Consider the following 11,031-nt stretch of genomic DNA (forward strand, 5'->3'; position numbering starts at 1 on the left):
CTACTGAGATGGTTGCAAGGCTGACCAGCCTCTCTTGTGTCATTGTGGAGCATAGATGTATTTTTGTTAACTTCAGCTTGGAGAAGCTGCGTTCTCCACTGACAACTGTTACAGGAAGTGTTAGAAGTATGCGCAGAGCAACAAAAGCATTTGGAAAGAGGGTGGTCATCTTATTTGTGCACATATATTCCAGAACAGCCTTTGGAGTTGATCCTGCTGAAATGTATCTTGAAAGGGCTTTCAGTTCATCACCTAAATCACTCGCATCAATATCACGTATGTCATCATGTGTCAACACTGTCTCTAGAGCCCTGCATTGCTGGTGTAGGTCTCCTTCAGGTATAGTGAGGAGTTTTGGAATATCATACAACGTCCCAAATATACTGCTGTGTTCCTTGAGCTGCATGAAACATTCTTTAACTGACTGTATTGCACAATCTAGCACCTGGTTAAAGAATTCAACTTTGAATTGTTATTTGGGGTCTCTCATGGGATTATCCCGTGCCTTGTAATCAAAATGTCTTCTTCTTGGGTGACTATTGTATTCTTGAATGATTGGAAAAATAGCTTTAGTGTGAAGTTCCTCTGCCAACTTCTGTGCACTCTTCAGAACGTTTTGAAATCCGTCATCTGACTGGTAAGACCAAGGGTGGGCAAACTTTTTGGGCCAAGGGCCACATCTGGGTGGGGAAATTGTATGCAGGGCAGAGGGGTGGGGTGCAGGAGGGGGTGCGGGGTGCAGGAAGGGGCTCAGGGCAAGGGATTGAGGCAGAGGAGGGGTGCAGGTTGTATGAGGGGGCTCAGGGAAGGGGATTGGGGTTCAGGAGGGGTGTGGAGTGCAGGAGGGGTCTCGGGGAAGGGGTGCAAAAGGAGCGAAGACTGAGGGAAGGGGCTCAGGGCAGGGGGTTGGGGTGTAGGAGGGGTGCAGACTGCGGGATGGGGCTCAGGGAAGGGAGTTGGGATGCAGGAGGGGTGTGGGGTGTATGAGGGGGCTCAGGGCAGGGAGTTGGGGTGCAGAAGGAGTGTGAGGTGCAGGCAGGGGGCTTAGGACAGGGAGTTGGGGGGTGGGGTACAGGAGGGGTTCGGGCTCTGGCCCTGTGCTGCTTACCTAAAGGGCAGCGCGCACTGGGGCCAGGGCAGGTTCCCTGCATGCCTGCCCTGTCCCCAGCCCCACGCCACTCCTGGAAGCACTGTGGCCCCAGGGGAGGGGCCGTGTGCGCCGTGTGCTCTGCCCTTGCCGCACCTCCAGCTACCTCCCCCGAAGCTCCCATTGGCCGTGGTTCCCCATTCCCAGCCAATGGGAGCTGCAGGTGGCGGTGCCTGGAGGCAAGGCCAACGCACGGAGCCCTCTGCCCATACCAGCTCCTGTAGTATCATCAATGTCAATAAATTCTAGAAAATGCTCTCTGACAGTCACCGTTGCAGGGACTTTTTCACTAGGTTCTGTTGTTGTTACAAAATGCACCATTAAAGTCATTTGTTCTGTATGGCTGGTGTCAGGTGTGCAGTCCAGAAAACAGAGTAATATCTTGTGACTTCAGATCTGCCACAGTCTTCTGTTTGACTTTTGTTGCCAGTAACCGTATGATCTCATTTTGAATTGTTTTTCCAAAGTAGAGGTGTGTGTACATTTCTTGGGTGGTGACTCTTCTTAGATGCTCCTGGAGTACAGCATCAGACTCAGCCATCAGCTCCACAATTTTAAGGAAGCTTCCATTGTTTGGCAGATACAGCTAATCCGAAGTGCCACGCATTGCTAGGTTTTGGGTACAAGCATTCTCACAATGGCAATGAGCCTTTTCAGAACATTTTGCCAGTAAAGAGACTCTGATACAATCTTCTCTTGATGCTGATCATCTATGGTGGCCTTTAACCTTAGTCTCATCTCAAACTCTTTCCACCTATGGAATGCTCTCTAGTGATTTGCTGCCTTCTCATGGCATGCCAGATTTCTAGCCAGATTTTTCCAGTCCTTTGTTCCTGTAGAACCCAATGTGGCTTCTACAGGAACAAAAACAGTATGCAGCATTCTGGGTTTTTGAGTACATAAGCCATGGCCTCTCCACTTTGTCACCATTGGGGATTTCACGCCAGTAAAGTATTGGATGGAAACTTCTATTTTCATTGTTTTTGGAGAACATGAAGTTTTTCACTTGCTGTGGCCCATGCAGTACAAGGAAATCCCTCTGGCTACTGCTCAAGTGGGTCCACAGTCCAAGATCATCTAGACTTAAGGAACTAAACTCAGCAGCAGCTGTTTCTTGAGCCTCCACCACACTCTTCTCTGATCTATACTTTTCTTCAGGAATGTGCATGGTTACATCCATTTGAGATGGAGATATGGATGCTGCAGTAGCTGTCAGGTCACCTGCACTCTGACTAACTTGAAGTACAGGCATCTCACATCATCAGTGGGACCGGAAGGCTCACTATGAACATTTGTGTCTATGTATCTCAGCAGAGCTCCTTCCTGCTTAGATAGAAAAGCTTCCTTTGCTTTCTTTCTTTTTCTGAATGCTGCCCCAGAGGGAGTTTTATTCTTTCACTCATGACTGCTGTTCTGTGCCAGCTATAGTGTCTCTCAACACTCAATTGAAGGAGACAAATAAGCAGCAGGGCCTGAGTGAGGAAAGATATCAGCGTCTTAAGGGCCTAACTAGCTCCTACTACTTCAGTTGACTGCCTGTTCTCCTCCAGTGGGTTCAGGGAAGCAGCAGGAAACAGGCAGCTCCCTGAGAAGCTGGTGTTAATCAGTCCAGGCTCCTGCTGCTTTCTGTTATTCCCTCTCACCTTTTCTCCATCCTGCCTGTTATGTCTCTTGTGCCCTCCTTCCTCCAGCACAACACTCCACCATCTCAGTGCATCTAGAGCAGAGAGAATACATATGCACCAGCAGCAGACACAATTTCCTACAATCTGGGTCCTAGTGGCGCCCGTCCCCAGTCTGGCACCTGAGGTGGCCGCCTCAGTTTGCCTCATGGTAAGGCCAGCCCTGTGTAACAGACTAGACTCAAGCTCATAGCTTACTCACTAGAAGATTTAAATGGCAAAAGAACTGAAAACAAATCACTTGGTTTCTTGAGGAGCCAGTGAAAATAAAACACATTCCACCAGATGACTAATATAAATCTTAGCTGGTCAATCAAGTGATCTGACCAATAACCTTTGGCCAGGTTTCTTTATTCTGTTTCTAGCCCTAGAACAAAGAACAGATGTAGAGTTTTATTTGTGGAAAAGCCACTTTGCAAGAAAACAAACTAGCAGATCTGTTCAGGAATTTCTCCTGAAACTTTGTCTGTGACTGCAAGGAGGAAAAGATAATTGAAGAGCTATCATGCAGATGTTTACAGAGCTGTTGAGATTTATGTCTGATGCCTGCTAAGTCCTGAAGCTCCATGATTTTACTGAGGCATGAAGCTGACAGGTCAGTTGGGGGATAACCTTCTCAATTTATCTTGTTTTCAAGTTGATTTCAGACCCGGAGTGTAACCTGATGATTAGCTAGTTGCCGCTCTCGGGTGGCAGGCCTTCAAAACAATGGACTGATCTGTTTCTCTAAATTTGACTCTTACTAAATTAGAAATACTTGACTCTTACTACATTAGGGGCCTCGCCTGGTCAAAAACAGTTTTGTAGGTTGGCTGGAGATAGAGGCAAAATCAACAAAGCTAATTGTTCTGGCATTCTCCCTTAATAGCTCTTGAGCATTGGCAGAGAGGTAGCTGTCTAGGGAGATTCTTTTCCTTCCTGCCTGCTGTTCTGAGCAGCCCCTTATTGTTCTGTTAAACTTTAAAAATGTGCTTCTGCTGCTGGGCTGTGAGGGGATGAAAAAGCAGCAGAATGAATCATCATAATGTTCACATGCCTTGGGTGACAATCCTGCAATCATATTCCAGTGGCTGGACTGCTGAGCCCTTACAGAGCCAAACTGAAGTCAATGTGGGTTTGCATGGGCAAAATATTTTTGCATGGATCTGATTTCAGGATCATGGCCTTGCTGAATAACCCTCAGATCTTATCATTTTTACCCTCGTTCTCCCCCTCACACCTGCCTGGTTTTGTTTTGTTTATTGTCTTAGTTGTGTAATGTCGAATTTAGATAGTTTGACTCATGGAATGTGCCATTAATTGTTTTTGTGAAGTACATAACTAATAATTATTTCATGAACCCAAAAAATGAACTGATAATTCAACTAGATAAATGCTCCTGATGTGAAGAAATTATTAAAATATTACTAGACCTTATTCCACACAGGATGTTGACTTAGACCAAATGTTGGTGGATCTCCTTTGGGAAGATATGAAGGTGTTACTGATACTTGGAAAGTATTCTGAATTGGTTGTGAGCCAAAGGTTTTTGTAATCAACTTCAAGGCAAAGTCCCTTACATTGTTTCTTTTTAAATTCTTTTATAAAAGATGAGCAAATAAATTTTAAGATTATTTATTTAAATTTTAAGAATATGCTACATGGGCTCAATCCAAAATCCATGCAAGTCAGTGACAAGATTCTCATTGACTTCAATGGGGCTTTGGATTGGACCCAAATGCAAATGGAGCTGGAACTTTAGTTACAACATTTTAGATTCTAATGGCAAAACTTTCAAGTTGAGCACCTAATGAAAGGCACCTGAATCCATACTTAGACATAAAAATAACAATAGTCTGATGGTCAGAGGTGCCATTGAAGCCAATGGGACCTGACTGTTTGCCTTAAAACCCCTTCTTCAGACTCAACTTTGCTGTGATGTCTACAAAACAGTCAACAATGAATGTCCTGAGACAGTTGTAGGCCTGAGTCTCTGGAAACAAATTAAGACTCTGGGGATTGTGATCCTGATCTAGACAATGGGGAGTACTGAGTAATGAAGGCTGTACTCAGATAGTGTTAGTCTTGGTGAGGATGATGTAGGGTGACCAGATGTTAAGCGGAAAATATTGGGACCGCTGCAGGGGAGGCGTTTTTTGTTTGTTTGATTGTTTTTACACTCACTCGTCTGGGAGTTCGGCGGCAATTCGGCGGAGAGCCCTTCAGTCACGGATGGTCTTCGGCAGTATTTTGGCGGTGGGTAATAAACCCTGCCGCCAAAGACAGAAGTACCCGCTGCCGAAATACCGCCGAAGACCATCCACGACTGAGGGACTCTCCGTCGAATTGCCGCTGAAGACCAGGAAACAAAATATCAGGACAAATGGTGTCCCGACCATACTCTGGTCGGGACGCGGGACAAACTCCTTAAAATCGGGACATTCCCGATTTTATCAGGACGTCTGGTCAGACTAGGATGATGTAACTCATTTGAGAGACTAATTGGAGTAATTTCTTTACTTGGTACTCAGCGACACATCACCTAGAATCACCATCATATGCTTAAATTTAGCCTTGAGTCTAGCCAGACATATTGGTTCAACACTTGACCATGTGTCATTTTCAGATCTTTCCCTTGGCCTCAATAACTACAATTTCGTAATGATTTCTGCTCACTCAGGCATACAACCAGGAAATCCTTGAGCAGCTCACTCATTTTCAGTCATAGATATGGGCTTTCTGTATTTAAATTCTGATTTTTTTTCTGTTCTTGGCATCTGTGAGGAATCCATGACAGCTGATCTTTGTCTGACACTTAACTTCATGAGGATAGTGAGCAGTGATAACTCAAGAGTGGTGAATCATAATGTTATGTTCCCATCGCCCTGCCTTACAAGTGTAGACAAATAGATCACCATCTCCATTTTTCAGGAAGTATAAGCCTGTTTTAAATTACAGATGTAGAAAATATAGAAGTGTGATTGTGTGGGAGCAGAAGGTTCCTACAGATCTAGTTAAGTCTATTCAGTACAGTGCTTGAAACAATTATAACCACCTGGTCAGAACTGACCTTTCAGTGCTGCTCTCCCAATGCAATCTATGGTTAGATTGTAAGCATTTCAGGGCAGAGACTGTCTTGCTGTGTGTGAACAGAACATAACACAATCAGGCTCCAGTCCTCACCAGGCCCTTTCAGCATTACTGCAAAACAACTGATAAATAATAATCCATGAAATGCAGTTTAGTTGACATTTTTGCAGTGCTATATATGGACTAGGATTGGGGGGATATTCTGTGCATGGTTGGTTTACTCTTGTGTTTTCTTGCTGCTTGCTTACCTGTAATAATAACAGGATCTAGTCTTACCATTGAGATAAATAGTGTTAGAGAGAGCTAGAAAAACTACACACAGAAATGCCTAGAGAGAGAGAGGAAAACATGGAATGTGTGTCCAGGGAGAATACATTAGAAACTCCTCTCTCAATGTGAATTACAAAGACTTTGCATCCCAAGGGCATTGCTGTAGAAATGGTACTTGGCCATTATGGTCTCCAATAGAAAAAGGGAACCACTTGGCAGAAACCTCTTTCATTTGTATTTGTGAGTGAAATGGTTAATAAATCAGTTTTGTGCTGAGATTGTATTTATTGCTGGATTAGCAATTGCCTACCCAAATGCTAATATCTGTTCTCACTCTTTCTTCCTAAGATTACCCCTAAATCCTATCAAAGGACAGAAGCCTTTAGCCTTGCTTGGCGTTAGCACCCTAGTGACCTACAGCCAAAGCCGATAGTTGGTGAATAGACAAATTCTCTTCGACATGTTGGAAGAATACAATGTGCCTTAACCAGATCCATCGTTTCTCGTGATGGTTCTTTTTTCTCTCAATAACGCCTCTGTCTGGAAATAAAAACACAAAGTCTAGCAATCTACATTGACGCTAAACAGAAGGGAGGCTGAGAGTTTGTCACAATGTATCAGACAGGTCTGTGCTGTGGGTCTGCCAGCACCATGGGAGTTCTGCAAGACTGAAAAAGGTACAAGAGCTGAACCCAAAGAAAATGAGGACAAGGTAGGTACTTACCAATCTTTTCATTCTGTTTAATGGGTCATATAAAATATTTTATGACTTATCAAAAATTGGCTTCGTTCTCCTGCTAAAACTGCTTATTCAGTCGCAGTTGGAAAGCAAAAATAACTCAAGCAGGCAGTTTGTAAAAATGAGCTTTGATGAGGCAATTTACACTTTGCACATTCTCTCTATCTATAGGTGCTTTACTCAGTTTCAAGGGAGGGTCGATCTAGAATAGTAAAACCTTTTTAATGTGAAAGGTTGTTTAGCACAGGGTGATATTTACATGAAATATTAAAATGTGTTCTTTCTGTTTTGTAATGAACACGCTGCAAATGAGTGGTATAACAAGGAACCTTTACGCTCTGTTTTAAATGTTGTATATCTGTTTTTTATTGTATTATGTATTCACTTATCATTGGTTTTGATTTATACATCCACAACATGTATAATTTGTATACAAGATGTACAAAAAAGTCTCTTCTGTTTATGCTCATTTGCCAAAGTTGAAAAATAACTATTTCAGTGTATATAATTTTTAAAGAATTGGATTAAATGCATGTAAGGTTTATATTTTTAAAAAGCCTTTGGAAAATAATGCATAGTTTGATAATTTCACCATACATTGAGATGGCTAGCCCACACTAGTCTTTCTGATGCATATTTTATGTGCAACCCTACAAATGGTCTTTCTAATCCTATTGTTAGACTCTTAAAGGATGGTCCAGAGACTTTAAATCTTCTTAGCACACAGACAAAGATAACAGGATATAATCTGAAAGACCTTGAAAGATCAAAACCCTAAGTATTCAGACTTAATCCAAAATATATAACCATTAGTTCAGTGATGCGTGAATGTGCAATGAAATGGACTTTCAGACCGTGCACAATGAATGTGAAAAACACAGCAAAGCCCTGATACTGCTGTTTGCAACCAGCACCACAATCTTTAGGCATTATTTAACTGTTAGAACAAGAAACTGGGCTTCACACGACCAGGATCCTCTACCCAGGGCCGGCTCCAGACCCCAGCGCGCCAAGCGCGCGCTTGGGGCGGCATTTTGCCGGCAGGGTGGCAGGCGGCTCCGGCAGACCTTCCGCAGTCATGCCTGCGGGAGGTCCACTGGAGCCGCGGGACCACCGGACCTCCCGCAGGCATGACTGCGGAGGGTCCGCTGGTCCCGCAGCTCCGGTGGACCTACCGCAGCCATGACTGCGGAGGGTTCGGTGGTCCCGCGGCTCGGGTGGACCTCCCACAGGCATGCCTGTGGATGCTCCACTGGAGCTGCGGGACCAGCGCACCCTCCGCAGGCACGTCTGCAAGAAGTCCCCCGGAGCCGCGGGACCGGCAACCAGCAGCGCGCCCCCTGCGGCATGGCACCGTGCTTGGGGCGGCCAAATTCCTAGAGCTGCCCCTGGCTCTACCCAGTGTTAGATGAAAGCATAGGTACTGTGAGCCCATGCCTCAGGTCCCAGTTCTTGGAATCACATGATGAAATCATAATCTGAGCTTTCATCAAAAAGCTTCTATCCCTTTATGTTGTGAACAAAAGTGGGCAGTGTGGAAAGAGGAGGCTTAGCCCTATCTAAAGGGGAATGGTCCTGAACCATCCAGTCAACAGAACTTGTGCAGATGGCCCCTGATGCTGTCACTCAAAGGAAAGAGGGACACATGGCAACGAGGTCACAGCGGACCTCATTAATCCAGCTCCAACTCTCATTCTGATTTGCTGTGTGACCGTGGGCAAGTCATTTTAACCTATCTGGGCCTCAATTCCTCCTCTGTGAAATGAGATTAATAAAGGTGGGTAAATGTTATAAAGCATTTGGAGACTGTCAGATGAAATGCAGTGTAATCACAAAATATTATTACAATACAGCTGGTTGGAAAAGGGGAGGGATAACTCAGTGGTTTGAGCACTGGCCTGCTAAACCCAGGGTTGTGAGTTCAGTCCTTGAGGGGGTCCCTTAGGGATCTGGGGCAAAAATCAGTACTTGGTCCTGCTAGTGAAGGCAGGGGGCTGGACTCAAAGACCTTTAAGGGTCCCTTCCAGTTCTATGAGATAGGTATATCTCCATATAATGGGTAAAATGATAGATATTTTACTCAAAAGATGGAAAGGTTTTTGGTTTTGTTTTAATTTTTCATTGACTTTTTTTGGTTTTCACCAAAAAACCAAATTATTCAGTTTTCAGATGACTTGGTTTTTCAAAAGCTTAATTTAATAATAATAATAATAATAATTAATAAAACAGCAAAAAACCCTAAAATATTTGTTTTTAAAAACAGGCCACATTTAATCAGTTTTTGAACTAAACGTTTTGACAAGTTCCATTGCATGTATTGACATTTTTAAACAGAAAAATGCAGGCACTGTATTAACACTTCCATTTTACCCCAGTTATAGTCAAGGTCAATGTGACATGAGGAAGAATGGCTCAGTGATTAGGGTATTTGTGTAGAATTTGGGAGATTGGGATTTGATTTCTTGCTCCCCCACAGACTTCGCGTAGGACCATGGCCAAGTCATTTAGCCTCACTGTGCCTCCCTTCCCTATCCATAAAATGGAGATAATAGCATATTCCTACTTCACGGGGGGTTGTGAGGATAAATGTGGTGACGTTTCACTCCATATTCTCTAAGAAAATATGCTTAAGATATGAATATGACATAACTGAGATATATTTTATACAAGATGGCTCATGTAAGGTATTATTGGAAAGGTTCTGATTTACTGAATGTGATTATCCAATTTGTATGCCTGTATCATTTCTGCATCTGAAGTTAGGAATATTAACTATGTATGTGTATTTCAAATGTGTTACTTTGGGTGTCACCCCCAACCAGACCTTCAGGTGCAACAATGGAAAAGCCAGACCGGGCTAATGGGCCATTAGCAGAGACAATGGACTGTGAAAGGGTTTAGTCTTCCTGTGGATGCTGGAGACAGCCTACAAGCAATGGCTGCCACAGCCATGCAGAGACATGAGTCCGAGTCGCCTGGTACTGCATACCTCTCCTCTCCTTTTGGAATGCCAGTGGTTTTCCACTGGAAGACAAAGGGTTCCCGCCTTACACAAGAGCTATGTAAGGCAGGGGAGTGACATCATCATGGTTCTTCTCTTCCTCTCCACCCTAAGAAACACTGAAAGGCCTGGAAGCAAGAACTGAATTGGGGGGAGAAGGACTGAGCCCAAGCTGGAAGGGTGTCCAGCTTGTGAGTAATACTAACTGAGGTTTCAAGCTGGAGACCAGTGTATCTGCCTTTCAAGAGTTTCTGTAATCTGCCTGCAACAATATCTAGGGTGAGAAATTACTATTTGTAACCAATTTCTTAAGTGAAACAAGCTTAGTTTGCGTGTTTGGTTTTATTTGCTTAGTAATCTGCTTTTTCTGTTTGCTACCCCTTTAACCACTTAAAATATGCCTTTTATAGTTAATAAAATTTGTTTTCTTTCCTATTAAACCCTGTTTCTGTAATTTCTAACTGCAAGGGGGGAGAAGTTGTGCATATCTTCCTCCACATTGAGGGAGGAGGCAGATTTCATAATATTCCTTTGGGTCTGCACTCCAGGTGGGCACCTGAGTGCTGGGGCAAGTCCCTTAAGCTGAGCCTTCTCAGAAGTGATCTCAGTGTCTGTTTCGGTCTGCAGTTGGGTGTGTCCCTGCCTGTGTGTTTGCTGGAGGAGGCTTAATTGCCTGGCTCAGCAAGACAGGTAAAAAGGGTCCCAGGCTGGCATAACAGGAGGGCTCAGTTGTCTCTTAGCACATCAGGTGGCTCCTAAGGGGTCCAACCCGTCACAAATACATTAAAGATTGTGAGGTGCTCGAGGTCATAGTGATGGGCCCATATAAGTACTTTAGAATAGAAGTGCCATGCATTCAACAGGCCATCACCCTGAGGAAGGAGTCTCATGATCAAAGAAGATCACAAATTTAATATTTCATTACTGCTCTTCAACACCGTAGGGTAAGATAATGCAGCCACCAGAAAAGTGCAGTTCCACAAAACACTACACTTCAAAATTTAATATGTTTATTGGCTGAAGGAACACATAGGCATTTATCCTCGTAAAAGATGCAGCATGTGGCCCATTAAATCCTTGCATGCTTTGTTCAGAACAAGGCCCGTAAACATGTGAAACTCAA

The sequence above is a fragment of the Mauremys mutica genome, chromosome 5 (genome assembly GCF_020497125.1).
Source record: "Mauremys mutica isolate MM-2020 ecotype Southern chromosome 5, ASM2049712v1, whole genome shotgun sequence".
Lineage (NCBI taxonomy): Eukaryota > Metazoa > Chordata > Testudines > Geoemydidae > Mauremys > Mauremys mutica.